This window comes from Oncorhynchus gorbuscha, linkage group LG06 (genome assembly GCF_021184085.1).
Source record: "Oncorhynchus gorbuscha isolate QuinsamMale2020 ecotype Even-year linkage group LG06, OgorEven_v1.0, whole genome shotgun sequence".
Lineage (NCBI taxonomy): Eukaryota > Metazoa > Chordata > Actinopteri > Salmoniformes > Salmonidae > Oncorhynchus > Oncorhynchus gorbuscha.
The window spans coordinates 20,539,552-20,553,818 of NC_060178.1; the positions used below are offsets into that span (position 1 = coordinate 20,539,552).

The 14,267-nt window shown below is 41.5% G+C and overlaps 1 pseudogene; it reads left to right on the top strand.

Annotated features, from left to right (window-relative positions):
- LOC124037407 overlaps positions 1 to 14,267 on the top strand; it is a 39,833-nt pseudogene that overhangs the window by 14,534 nt on the left and 11,032 nt on the right.

A 14,267-nucleotide genomic window follows, 5' to 3' on the forward strand; every position in this document is an offset into this window, starting at 1 on the left:
CCCTCACTTCTTTCAATTTGAAAATTCACGGATCTGGTAAAACTTTCTGGAAGATTTATTCTGATGAAGTTTCAATAAATTATATTTAATTACCACTAAAATTCCATTTTTATTTTATTAATTTTTATTTCACCTTTATTTAACCAGGTAGGCTAGTTGAGCACAAGTTCTCATTTACAACTGCGACCTGGCCAAGATAAACCAATTAAATATGTATAGCAGCCTAGAGGTAGGTCAATTATGGTTTCTTCTGTCTTCTGTCTGGCAGTGGCGAGAATGATGATGAACTATAAGCTACATGTGTGCACTGCGGAGACTCGTCGGAGGCTTGATCACTTTGGCAAATCAGAATGTTGAAAAGAAATTCTCTGTGCGTCTGCCTTGATGTTCATAAAACTCCCAGAACCCACTCTTGCAAAGTGGAACCCAGAACGGTATGTGACCACTTGGCTACGGTGACACTGTTCTGCCGAGGACAGCCAAACTAGAGTGTCCACCTAAAAGCCCAAGGAGACTGACCCTCTCTGGAAGTTGCTGTAGCCCTAGTTGGGATATTTAGCCTACATTGGCTATTGGTTGAGACGCCAGGCTTGTTCTAACTTGGTATGTCAGGGTAGGAAATTGGAAATGTGAAATAGGCCAAGTCGGAGGTAATAATGCATTTAGGTTGTAGTTTATTGAGATGCACGAATACACCACACCAAAACTTGATTTTATTGCTGTTATAATACTTCCTTCAAATCTTTGCAGTAATTAGGTTCACTACTTTGTCAGTTATTCTGTAATGGGGTAAATTGTAGCCATGTGTTCAAGCTAATCAAAGAAAAGTTTATTTACAATACAGAGTGTAAGCTACAGCAATAAAGCTGTCCTCACAAACAGTGCAATGATACTAAGATATATGTATTTGTATTTACATTAGGCTATAGCCTACAAATAGCTAGCTGTACCACATAGTCGTATGTCTATTAGGCTATAGGCCCACCTCAAATTATTGTTGTTTGTTCCTGAACTGACCGAACGCCAGAGATATCCTTAAGCTGTCCTTCAGCACCACACATTTGTTCAACGTCATTGCATGATCCTGGCGCTGTCCTTTCAGCACCATGAATGACTCTCCAATCGCTTAAAATGACATCTCATCAAGATCTGTTGCCTATGCTTAATAGGCCTACTCATCACTTATTGTTATTATTATTTCAAATAGAAGATTATCACTTCTCACAATGGTGCTAGTTTAGTAAAGTTAGATCAAATGTGAATCAATGTCTCGCAAGATCACATAAAGATTCATTAGTATTTTAAATAATAGAACCAAATATAATAGCATAGCATAGTAGGCCTATAACGTTACTGTTACACCAAAAACACCTCCTTATTTCTAACAAGATTTTAAGATGGTTAGCTAAAGCAGAATAGTCCATGTCTGGGCATAGGCAGACGTTGCAATTGGAGGATGCATATTATGTTTATTCTATAATGATAGGCTATTCGCTAGGCTACAAACTTTGATGACGTCATTTAAAAAACAGTTTTGCCCTCAATCACATAAAAAAAAATAGAACACTACCCCACTGGTGCACGCACGCACCTCTCTGAACCACTCTCGCCTGTGCATAATGCTGAGAGCCTTCCACATCTGTTGACTAATGCAGTCTTTGATATTGAGATCCAGGCATTCTGACATCAGAGGGAGTGCATTCAACTTCTCCTCCTATGAAATGCCAGGGTCTTGTCAATCACTCACAAACCCCACATGTGCTGATTTGCATATGCTGATTATATGCATATTGCATATTGGGCTCCCTAGTGGCACAGCGGTCTAAGGCACTGCATCTCAGTTCTAGAGGCGTCACTACAGACCCTAGTTCGATTCCAGGCTGTATTACAACCGGCCATGATTGGGAGTCCCATAGGACGGTGCACAGTTGGCCCAGCGTCGTCCGGATTAGGGCTTGGCCAGGGTAGGCCGTCATTGTAAATCAGAAGTTGTTCTTTTAACTGACTTGCCTAATAAAAAATACATTAAAAAAATTATAAATACAAATCTAAATCACAAAGTGACGCTGTCTATGCAGAAAACCTTTTCAGTCCAGAGAGATGTGGGTTATTAATAGGTTTGTTTTTAGAAACCTGAATTTCTAGATTGATTGACCCATTGAACACATTACGGTATGGCTCATGCTTTGTTTCTCTCGGTCTGTTTTGCAGTGAAGAAAGCCAAACTCGATGGGGCCCAAGGTGAGTCAAGACATGTTTGTCCATGTTTGACTTAGTATTAAAAGTCTTAGAAACACTGGTTTGTTTTACAATAAGACTGATATTCCTTGATGTTCCCCAGAGAAATTTAACACCTACGTGACGCTGAAAGTGCAGAACGTCAAGAGCACCACCATCACTGTGCGTGGTGCCCAGCCATGCTGGGAGCAGGACTTCATGTTGTGAGTCTTCTTCTTCCTTTTCTCCTTCTTTCTTCTCATTTTCCTCCTCATCTTCCTTGGCTCTCCCCCTCTTTGTCTTTAGTCCTCTCTCTCTCTCTCTGTCTCTCTCTGTCTCTCTCTCTGTCTCTCTCTCTGTCTCTCTCTCTCTCTCTCTCTCTCTCTCTCTCTCTCTCTCTCTCTCTCTCTCTCTCTCTCTCATCTCTCTCTCTCTCTCTCATCTCTCTCGTCTCTCTCTCTCTCTCTGCCTCTGTCTCTCTCTCTGTCTCTGTCTGTCTCTCTCTGTCTCTCTCTGTCTCTCTCTCTCTGTCTCTCTCTCTCTGTCTCTGTCTCTGTCTCTCTCTCTCTCTCTCTCTCTCTCTCTCTCTCTCTCTCTCTCTCTCTCTCTCTCTCTCTCTCTCTCTCTCTCTCTCTCTCTCTCTCTCTCTCTCTCTCTCTCTCTCTCTCTCTATGTCTCTGTCTCTGTCTCTCTCTCTCTCTCTCTTCTCTCTCTGACCCAGTCGTCTCTATACGCTTCCTTCCTGCTAGAATTCACATATTTTCTTTGTATGAAATAATACTGGTCTCCTCCACTCTGTCTTATTGACCTCACCTCTTCCCTTCAGACAGCTCTCTGTGTCTCAGTGACTCACATCCACCACAGGCTGAATCATATTGTCTCTCCGTTCTATTGGATTATAGCTGGTTGCTCTCATGGCATATACAGTGCCTTCAGAAATTATTCACACCCCTTGACTTACAAAGTGGGATTAAAATGGATTTAATTGTCATTGTCAACAATCTACCCAAAATACTCTGGAATGTCAAGAAAAATTCTAACATTTGTAAAAAAATAATAATAATAAAGTAAAAATGAAACACTAATATATCTTGATTAGATAAGTATTCAACCCCCTGAGTCAATACATGTTAAAATCCCCTTTGGCAGCGATTACAGATTTCTAGTCCAACTCAGGAGGGCTCACCATCCATCGCTTCATCGCTTCTTTTTCACAGAATCATGGCTCTCTCCGGATATACTGTCCACGTCCGTACAGCCAGCTGGGTTCTCAGTACATTGAGCATCCAGGAATAAATAACTCTCCGGGAAGAAGAAGAGCGGTAGTGTATGTTTCATGATTAACAACTCATGGTGTGATTGTGATAACGTACAGTAATTCAAGTCCTTTTGTTCACCCGACCTAGAATACCTCACAATCAAATGTCGACCGCATAAACCTCCCAAGAGAATTATCTTCGGTTATAGTCACAGCTGTGAATATTCCCCCTCAAGCCGATACCATGACGGCTCTCAAGGAACTACACTGGACTTTATGCAAACTGGAAACCACATATCCTGAGGCCGCATTTATTGTAACTGGGGAATTTAACAAAGCAAATTTGAGGAAAACGTTCCCGAAGTTCTACCAACACATTGACTGTAGTACTCGGGAAAACAATCAACCACTGCTATTATTTATTTATTTTATTACTCGGACTGGGATATGTTCTGGGTAGCCTCGGATAACAACATTGATGTATACACGGACACAGTGACTGAGTTCATCAGAAAGTTTATAGGGGATGTTGTTCTCACTGTGACTATAAAAACCTACCCAAACCAGAAACCATGGAGAGATGGCACCATTCATACAAAACTGAAAGCGCGAACCACCGCATTTAACCATGGGAAGGTGACCGGAAAAAATAGTTGAATACAAACAGTGTAGTTATTCCCTCCGTAAGGCAATCAAACAGGCAAAACGTCAGTACAGAGACAAAGTGGAGTCTCAATTCAACGGCTCAGACACGTGACGTATGTGGCAGACAATCGCAGATTACAAAGGAAAAACAAAGCTACAGCGATGCCATGCTCCCAGACAAACTAGATGTGTGTGACAGACAATCATGGATTACAAAGGAAAAACCAGCCACGTAGCGCACAGCGACGTCTTGCTCCCAAACAAACTAAACACCTTCTTTGCCCGCTTTGTGGATAACACAGTGACATCGATGCGGCCCACTCCAAAGGACTGTGGACTCTCCTTCTCCATGGCTGACAGGAGTAAGAAATGTAAGCATGTTAACCCATGCAAGGCTGCAGGCCCACACTGCATCCCCAGCCGCGTGTTCAGAACATGCACAGACCCGCTGGCTAGAGTGTTTACGGACATATTCAATCTCTCCCTATCCCAGTCTGCTGTCCCCACTTGCTTCAAGATGTCCACCATTGTTCCTGTACCCAAGAAAGCAAAGGTAACTGAGCTAAATGACTATTGCCCAGTAGCACTCACTTCTGTCACCATGAAGAGCTTTGAGATGCTAGTTAAGGATCATATCACATCTACACCCTAGACCCACTTCAATCTGCTTACCGCCCCAATAGATCCACAGACGATGCAATCGCCATTGCACTGCACACTGCCCTATCCCACCTGGACAAGAGGAATAGCTATGTAAGAAAAATGTTAATTTACTATAGCTGAGACTTCAACACCATAGTATCCTCCGAGCTCAATGCCAAGCTTGGGACCCTGGGTCTGAACCCCGCCCTGTACAACTGGGTCCTGGGCTTCCTGATGGTGTGTACTCAGCCCCCTCCTGTATTCCCTGTTCACCCATGACTAGGTGGCCACACATGCCTCCAACTCAATCATCAGATTTGCTGTCGACACAACCGTAGTAGGCCTGCTTACCAACAAGGACGAGACAGCCTACAGGGAGGAGGTGAGGGCCCTGGTGAAGTGGTGCCAGGAAAGTAACCTCTCCCTCAACGTCAACAAAATGAAGGAGTTGATTGTGGACTTCTGGAAAAAGCAGAGGGAGCACACTTCTATCCATATTGACAGGACCGCAGTGGAGAAGGTGGAAAGCTTCAAGTTCCTCAGCATACACAGCATACACATCACGTTTCGGCGTACACATCACTGACGATCTGAAATGGTCCACCCACACAGACAGCGCAAGAGCGCTTCTTCAACCTCAGGAGGCTGAAGAAATTAGGCTTGGCCCCTAAGACCCTCACAAACTTTTACAGATGCACAATTGAGAGCATCCTGTTGGGCTGTATCACCGCCTGGTATGGCAACTGCACCGCCTGCAACCACAGAGCTCTCCAGAGGGTGGAGTGGTCTGTCCAACGCATCACCGCAGGCACACTGCCTGCCCTCCAGGACACCTACAGCACCCAATGTCACAGGAAGCCCAAAAAGACATCAGCCACACGAGCCATGGGTTGTTCACCTCACTATCATCCAGAAGGCGAGGTCAGTACAAATGCATCAAAGCCGGGACCGAGAGACTAAAAAACAGCTTCTATCTCAAGGCCATCAAACTTAAATAGCCATTCCTGGCCGGCTACCACCCAGTTTATTTAACCCTGCGTCTTAGAGGCTGCTGCCCTATAGTATATTCATAGACATGGAATCACTGATCAGTTTAATAATGAAACACTAGTCACTTTAAATAATATTTACATACTGCTTTACTTATTTGAATATCATACTCATTTGTATATCATATGTATATACTGTGTTCTATTCTACTGTATTTTTAGTCAATGCCACTCCAACATGGCTCGTCCTAATATTTATATATTTCTTAATTCCATTATTTTACTTTTAGATTTGCATGTATTGTTATGAATTGTTAGATATTACTACACTGTTGGAGCTAGGAACACAAGCATGCCGCTACACCCACAATAACATCTGCTAAATATGTGTATGTGACCAATACAATTTGATTAGACTATTTCTGGGTAAGTCTCTAATAGGTTTGTGTAGCACATGGGGATGTGTGAAACCTACTCCTCAGCTTGAAGTGTCCCCACTTGCTCCAGCGAATAGCTAGCTTTTTGCGCGGCGCCAACTGTCAAGACACCTCAGCAGGGCGGTAATGTGTGCTAGCAAGGCAGAGATGTACTCGCTAAGCAACCAGTGCAACGTCCTTTACATTTGCACACCTTTATTGTACAATATTTGCACATGATTATGTTTTAATTTCTTCAAGCTCTGTCAAGTTGGTTGTTGACCATTGCTAGACAAACATTTTAAAGCTCCTTTGTTTTGTTGATGTTGAAGGAGAGGTTATTTTCCTGGCCCACTCCATAGTCAAGCATCACCACCATGCTTGAAAATATGTGTTGTGTTGGATTTGCCCCAAACATAATGCTTTTGTATTTGGTGCATCTTCTTGTCTAAGAAATACAAAAGAAAATAACTGTTCTTTAAAACATAAATCCTTCTTTATTCGAGTTAACTCGGAGCCGTACATGTGTAGTGCATTGAGCTGGGATCTCCTGCTCTCCCACTGCTGTGAGGGGGCTGTGCGTCCCCTAAGTGGTCACGTGGCCTCCGATTCAATCAGCAACAGTATTCACGACATAAAGTTAATTTCGTTTCCAATTTTTTTTGCCGTTTTACTTTAATGCCATTATTGCAAACATGATACATGTTCTGTACGGGATTCCTTCTGTTCACTCTTGTGGAGTAACTACAATGTTGATCCATCCTCAGTTTTCTCCTATCACAGCCATAAAACTCTGTAACTGTTTCAATGTCACCATTGACCTCATGGTGAAATCCCTGAGCGATTTTCTTCCTCTCTGGCAACTGAGTGCCTGTATCTCAAAGAAATAGTGAATGAAGCTAATTGTATCCTCTATTGATCTTTCTACCATGATATACGCTTGCTCTTATTCCAGAATGCACACCAGATATACTCTGGCATTATGTGGCTGAGCGATGAAGAGAAACTGAAATGTTTTTTTGTCCATTGTGCATTTCCGTTTGCATAATATTTAGATAAAGAAAAAGGGCTACCTATAATTAAATTATACAAATATTTGGCTTAGATTGTGTATAGGCTTGTTTCCTACACTAATCTTCTATTTGTGCCAGGCTGGGTTCAAATGCCTTATGTTTCATTTTTCTGTATTTGTTTATCTGTATATGTATGTATGTATGTATGTATGTATGTATGTATGTATGTATGTATGTATGTATGTATGTATGTATGTATGTATGTATGTATGTATGTATGTATGTATGTATGTACGTATGTACGTATGTACGTATGTACGTATGTATGTATGTATGTATGTATGTATGTATGTATGTATGTATGTATGTATGTATGTATGTATGTATGTATGTATGTATGTATGTATGTATGTATGTATGTATGTATGTATGTATGTATGTATGTATGTATGTATGTATGTATGTATGTATGTATGTATGTATGTATGTATGTATGTATGTATGTATGTATGTATGTATGTATGTATGTATGTATGTATGTATGTATGTATGTATGTATGTATGTATGTATGTATGTATGTATGTATGTATGTATGTATGTATGTATGTATGTATGTATGTATGTATGTATGTATGTATGTATGTATGTATGTATGTATGTATGTATGTATGTATGTATGTATGTATGTATGTATGTATGTATGTATGTATGTATGTATGTATGTATGTATGTATGTATGTATGTATGTATGTATGTATGTATGTATGTATGTATGTATGTATGTATGTATGTATGTATGTATGTATGTATGTATGTATGTATGTATGTATGTATGTATGTATGTATGTATGTATGTATGTATGTATGTATGTATGTATGTATGTATGTATGTATGTATGTATGTATGTATGTATGTATGTATGTATGTATGTATGTAGCTACGTCACAGACCTGTTAGATTTTTTTCCTTAAGACTTGCCTAGTTCGAACCTTGAGGACCTTGAGATGCTTCTTAACCACTCCTTATTTGCAATGGCTGTGTGTTTCATGTAACACACAGCCATTGCAAATAAGGACTCAATCAAACAGACATCTCAACCTCCACAATAGCCAGTCAGTCCAGAACTGAACCCAAGAAAATCTATGTGCCAGGCTGGGTTCAAATGCCTTATGTTTCATTTTTCTGTATTTGTTTATCTGTATATGTATGTATGTATGTATGTATGTATGTATGTATGTATGTATGTATGTATGTATGTATGTATGTATGTATGTATGTATGTATGTATGTACGTACGTACAACAACCTCCTTCCCTCAGTAAGAGCATTGAAGATGGGTCGTGGCTGGGTCTTCCAGCATGAAACACACAGCCATTGCAAATAAGGAGTGGCTCCGTAAGAAGCATCTCAAGGTCCTGGAGTGCGTACAACAACCTCCTTCCCTCAGTAAGAGCATTGAAGATGGGTCGTGGCTGGGTCTTCCAGCATGAAACACACAGCCATTGCAAATAAGGAGTGGCTCCGTAAGAAGCATCTCAAGGTCCTGGAGTGGCCTAGTCAGTCTCCAGAACTGAACCCAAGAAAATCTTTTGAGGGAGCTGAAAGTCCGTATTGCCCAGCGACAGCCCCGAAACCTGAAGGATCTGGAGAAGGTCTGTATGGAGGAGTGGGCCAAAATCCCTGCTGCAGTGTGTGCAAACCTGGTCAAGAACTACAGGAAACGTATGATCTCTGTAATTGCAAAGGTTTTTGTACCAAATATTAAGTTCTGCTTTTCTGATGTAATGCAATAAAATGCAAATGAATTCCTTAAAAATCATACAATGTGATTTTCTGGATTTTTGTTTTGTCTCTCACAACAACCTCTCCCTCAATGTGAGCAAGTCAAGGAAGCTGATCATGAACTACAGGAAAAGGCGGGCTGAACAGGCCCCCATAAATATCGACGGGGCTGTAGTGAAGCGGATTGAGAGTTTCAAGTTCCTTGTTGTCCACATCACCAATGAAGTATCATGGTCCAAACACACCAAGACAGTCGTGAAGACAGCACGACAACACCTATTCCCCCTCAGGAGACTGAAAAGATTTGGCATGGATCCTCAGATCCTCCAAAAGTTCTATAGCTGCACCATTGAGAGCATCTTGACAGGTTGCTTCACCGCCTGGTATGGCAATTGATCAGAGGGTAGTGCGCACGGACCAGTACATCACCGGGGCCAAGCTTCCTGCCATCCAGGAAGAGGAAAGCCCCAAAAATGGTCAGAGACTCTAGTCACCCAAGTCATAGACTGTTTTCTCTGCTTCCGCACGGTAGGCCACTTCTACCCCCAAGACATGGTACCGGAGCGCCAAGTCTAGGACGAAAAGGCTCCTTAACAACTTCTACCCCCAAGCCATAAGACTACAGAATTATTCATCAATTGGCCACCCATTCTTTTTACACTGCTGCTACTTCCTGTTTATTATCTCTGCACAGTCACCCCTACCTACATGCACAAATTACCTCGACTAACCTGTACCTGCTCTATGGATATAATTATTGTTTGGATAACCTTATTTATTATTATGTATTGATTTTGATGTATTTTGTTATTTCATTTTTTATGCGATGCACACTGGCGATTTGACACAAAAATAAAATGTAATTTATTCGTATTTTCATTTCATTTCATTTCATTCATTCATTCATGCAGTGACTGGGTGTGTTGATACACCATCCAAAGTGTAATTAATAACTTCACCATGCCCAAAGGCATATTCAATGTCTGCTTTTTCTCTCCCATCTATAAATAGGCGCCCTTCTTTACGAAGCATTGGAAAACCTCCCTGTCCTTTGTGGATGAATCTGTGTTTGAAATTCACTGCTCGACTGAGGGACCTTCCAGATAGTTGGATGTGTGGTAAAGAGATGAGAGAGTCATTCAAAAATGATTTTAAACACTGTTATTGCACACAGAGTGAGTCTATGGAAGTTATAATGTGACTCGTTAAGCACATTTTTACTCCTGAACTTATTTAGGCTTGACATAACAAAGGGGTTGAATACTTATTGACTCAAGACATTTCAGCTTTTAATTTTTAATACATTTGTAAACAAAATATGGAAAAAGTCAAGGGGTGTGAATACTTTCTGAAGGCGCTGTAGAATTCATTTCTTTGTGAGATGGGTTATATCGGTGGGTTATATTGTTTCATTTCCTCATCGCGTCTCTTGTTGTCTCATACTCTTTCTCTATCTCTCTTTCTGCCCTGCCATCCTCTCTCATACCTCCTTTCCCTCTCTCAATCCCTCTGTTATGCTTCCTCATTTCTCTCTCTCTCTCTCTCTCTCTCTCTCTCTCTCTCTCTCTCTCTCTCTCTCTCTCTCTCTCTCTCTCTCTCTCTCTCTCTCTCTCTCTCTCTCTCTCTCTCTCTCTCTCTCTAGTGAGATCAACAGGCTGGATCTGGGGCTGACAGTGGAGGTGTGGAACAAAGGGTTAATCTGGGACACCATGGTGGGCACCTTGTGGATCCCCTTGGAAAACATCCGCCAGTCTGATGAGGTACGGTATGCCCCCCCTGGCGCCCCCCTCTCCTCCCCCACCACACCTCACCCTCCTGGGTGTACAAGGTGTTTTACAAGCAGCACATCTGAGGCTCAGACACAAGTACATCACAACACTAGACTGATACTGTTTGTTGTCACATCATTTCAAAGTGTTTAAGGTGGAACACAATTCATATCAGGGATGAAAGGAGTTTAAGGCAGGGCTCCAGACTGTGACCATTTATTCACATTTTGCTACCCTATAACTCGTTTTTTCCCCTCATACCCCATACTGCCAAAGCAAAAACAGGTTTATTTCAATTTTAGCACATTTATTCAAATTAAAAACGGAAATATTAAATCAAATTGTATTGGTCACATGGTCACATGGTAGCAAAATGCTTGTGCTTCTAGTTCAGTGCAGCAATATCTAACAAGTCATATCTAACAATTCCACAAAAAATACCTAATACACACAAATCTAAGTAAAGGGATGGAATAAGTACATATAATATGTACATGTAAATATATAGATGAGCAATGACCGAGCGGCCTAGCCAAGATGCAGTAGATGGTATAACATACAGTATATAGATATCGGATGAGTAATGCAAGATATGTAAACATCATTATAGTGGCATTAATAAAGTGACTAGTGATCCATTTGTTAGAGTGGACAATGATTTCAAGTCTGTATGTAGGCAGCAGCCTCTCTGTGTCATTGATGGCTGTTTAACAGTCTGATAGCCTTGAGATAGAAGCAATTTTTCAGTCCCTGCTTTGATGCACCTGTACTGACCTCGCCTTCTGGATGATAGCGGGGGGAGCCTTCCTGTGACATCGGGTGCTGTAGGTGTCCTGGAGGGCAGGTTTTTTGGCCCCGGTGATGTATTGTGCAGACCGCACCACTCTCCTGGAGAGCCCTGCGGTTGAGGGAGGCGCAGTTGCCATACCAGGCGGTGATACAGCCCGACAGGATGCTCTCAATTGTGCATCTGTAAAAGTTTGTGAGGGTTTTAGAGCAGTAAAAATAATTGTTTTGTCATAGCTGTGGTATACAGCCTGATATACCATGGCTGTCAGCCATGCACGTAAAGGTGAAGGCAAATTCCTTCCTATTGTCATGACGTTGTCCTCTTTGGGTACAGCGAGCACCATCCCCCGCTCTCTGCTTCTACAACCAGACTGCTGTGGTCAGAGTGAGCTCGTAAATTCCTAGGGAAGTCCTTGCCACATGGCCACACAGTATAGATATAAAGTTTCATAGAGAACAAAGGAATTTCTTCCACCTCACAGAACTTGAGGTCCGAACAACATTTACGTTCCGGAGAAAGTATAAAAGATGGGTGAAGAATCCAGCTACGAACTGGTCCGTTTGTCACAACTTGGGGAAGCTCATGGGAGACGGTGTGGCCACATTACCATAACGCTGTTTATATAATAGCCTCAGATATGAGGTTTACATCTAATTGTTGTATAAGATGAATGAGTGAGGATGATACTGTTTGTAAAATTGTGTAATGTTGTGTAACTTTTCAACAGCGATCAAGACGACACACTGAGCGTAAATATATATATTGATTGCAATTGTTCCCGAATGAGTGAGTGTTCATGTGTAAAGGATTAGCATTTCAATTGTTATAATTATTAACTCTGGAGTGACTTCTTAGTCGACCCCCACTTCCCTTTTGTCTAACAAGCCGCGATGCCGTTTTAGCCCACTAGGGGCACATTCTCCTATCATTTCTTGTAACCATATTTACTTTGTTGTTTTGTTTATGCATTTCTGTGAATTACTTAGTTAGTAATAAATGAATGATTTAAGACAATTGATGTATGGCAGACTCATAGTGAAGACTGGGTTCATGCAGATAACCAACTATTTACGACGTTTGGAATGAGACTAACGTGAGGTAAAATAAATAAATAATTAATCAGAAGACTATGGATCAGATATGAAAATATCTGAAAGGTTACATTGGGAAATTATAACTATGTAATCTGAATATTTTCCTTGGTGCCCTGACTAATTACAGAGAATATTTGATAAAAACTAAGTCTTCAATTTAATGATAGTAAAGACACGACACTATTGAAAAAAATATATATAATTATGGAGACTTATTATGACAGTAAATTAAAAGCCTAATTGTCAACCCAGAATTCATGGCAACCACTGGATTAGGTCATATATCAAAATAGTTTGAATCATGCATTCCTATGTTAGATTTAACAAGTTATTTATTGAATATCTTCTCAGTGGTCTATTACTCTTCTTAATAAAGCATTGTGAATGAATTTATAATTACTTTATAAGATGATTCAAGTGTATTCTTCTATTGTGTGATGCTGCGGGGTGCCACCAAATCATGGGCTGGTGCCACCAACTGAAAAAGTTAGTGGCACCAGTGCCACCAGGGGACAGTGTTGTAACAGGATGTATCTCCCCCGCCTCCAAAAGACTTTAGCGAGGGCTATTTTTAGCATCATCCTAGCCCCGTACAGTAACAGTGTGTGTGTGTGTGTGTGTGTGTGTGTGTGTGTGTGTGTGTGTGTGTGTGTGTGTGTGTGTGTGTGTGTGTGTGTGTGTGTGTGTGTGTGTGTGTGTGTGTGTGTGTGTGTTTTAGGAGGGGCCGGGGCAGTGGCTGACCTTAGACTCCCAGGTCATCATGGCTGAGAATGAGATCACAGGCACCAAAGACCCCACCTTCCACCGCGTGCTGCTGGACAGCCGATTTGAACTGCCATTAGGTCAGATGACACTCTCACTCATGTCAAATGTGATCTCTATTGTGCCTTGAAAGTGAACTATAACCCTATCTCCTTGTTATTACCTACAGTATATCTACATCATTATATCTGAATATACTCACGGACAATTGTAGCCTATGACTGTCAAAGTATATTGCAATCATTTTGAACCATTAGAGCATTGTGTGTGCATCTGTGTGTGTGTGTGCGTGCATGTGTGTGTGTATGTATGTGCGTGCCCACGTATATCTGTGCATATACAATTGTCTGTGTGTGTGTCCTAAGTGACTGACCAGTAAATGGGTCTTTCTGCTTCAGACATTCCAGAGGATGAGGCTCAATACTGGGCCAAGAAACTGGAGCAGCTCAACTCCATGAGGGACCAGGGCGTAAGGCATTTCTTCCTCCTCTCCTCTCTTTGTGCTTACATCTTACCCACTACAAAGCAGGGATATCAGTAATTCCAAAAGTCCTAACTTACTCGATGCATTAAATATGATGTAGACCTTGTGTGTGTGTGTGTGTGTGTGTGTGTGTGTGTGTGTGTGTGTGTGTGTGTGTGTGTGTGTGTGTGTGTGTGTGTGTGTGTGTGTGTGTGTGTGTGTGTGTGTGTGTGTGTGTGTGTGTGTGTGTGTGTGTGTGTGTGTGTGTTACAGTATACATACCAGGAAGAGGAGAGACCACTTCAAGCACCATCAACACAATGCTGTGAGTAGTAGACACTTGATACTGCCTGTATCCTCTTCAGTCTCCTTCTCCCCTCTTTCATACAGCATCCTCCTCCCTTTCATCCTTCCTTCTTCTTTTT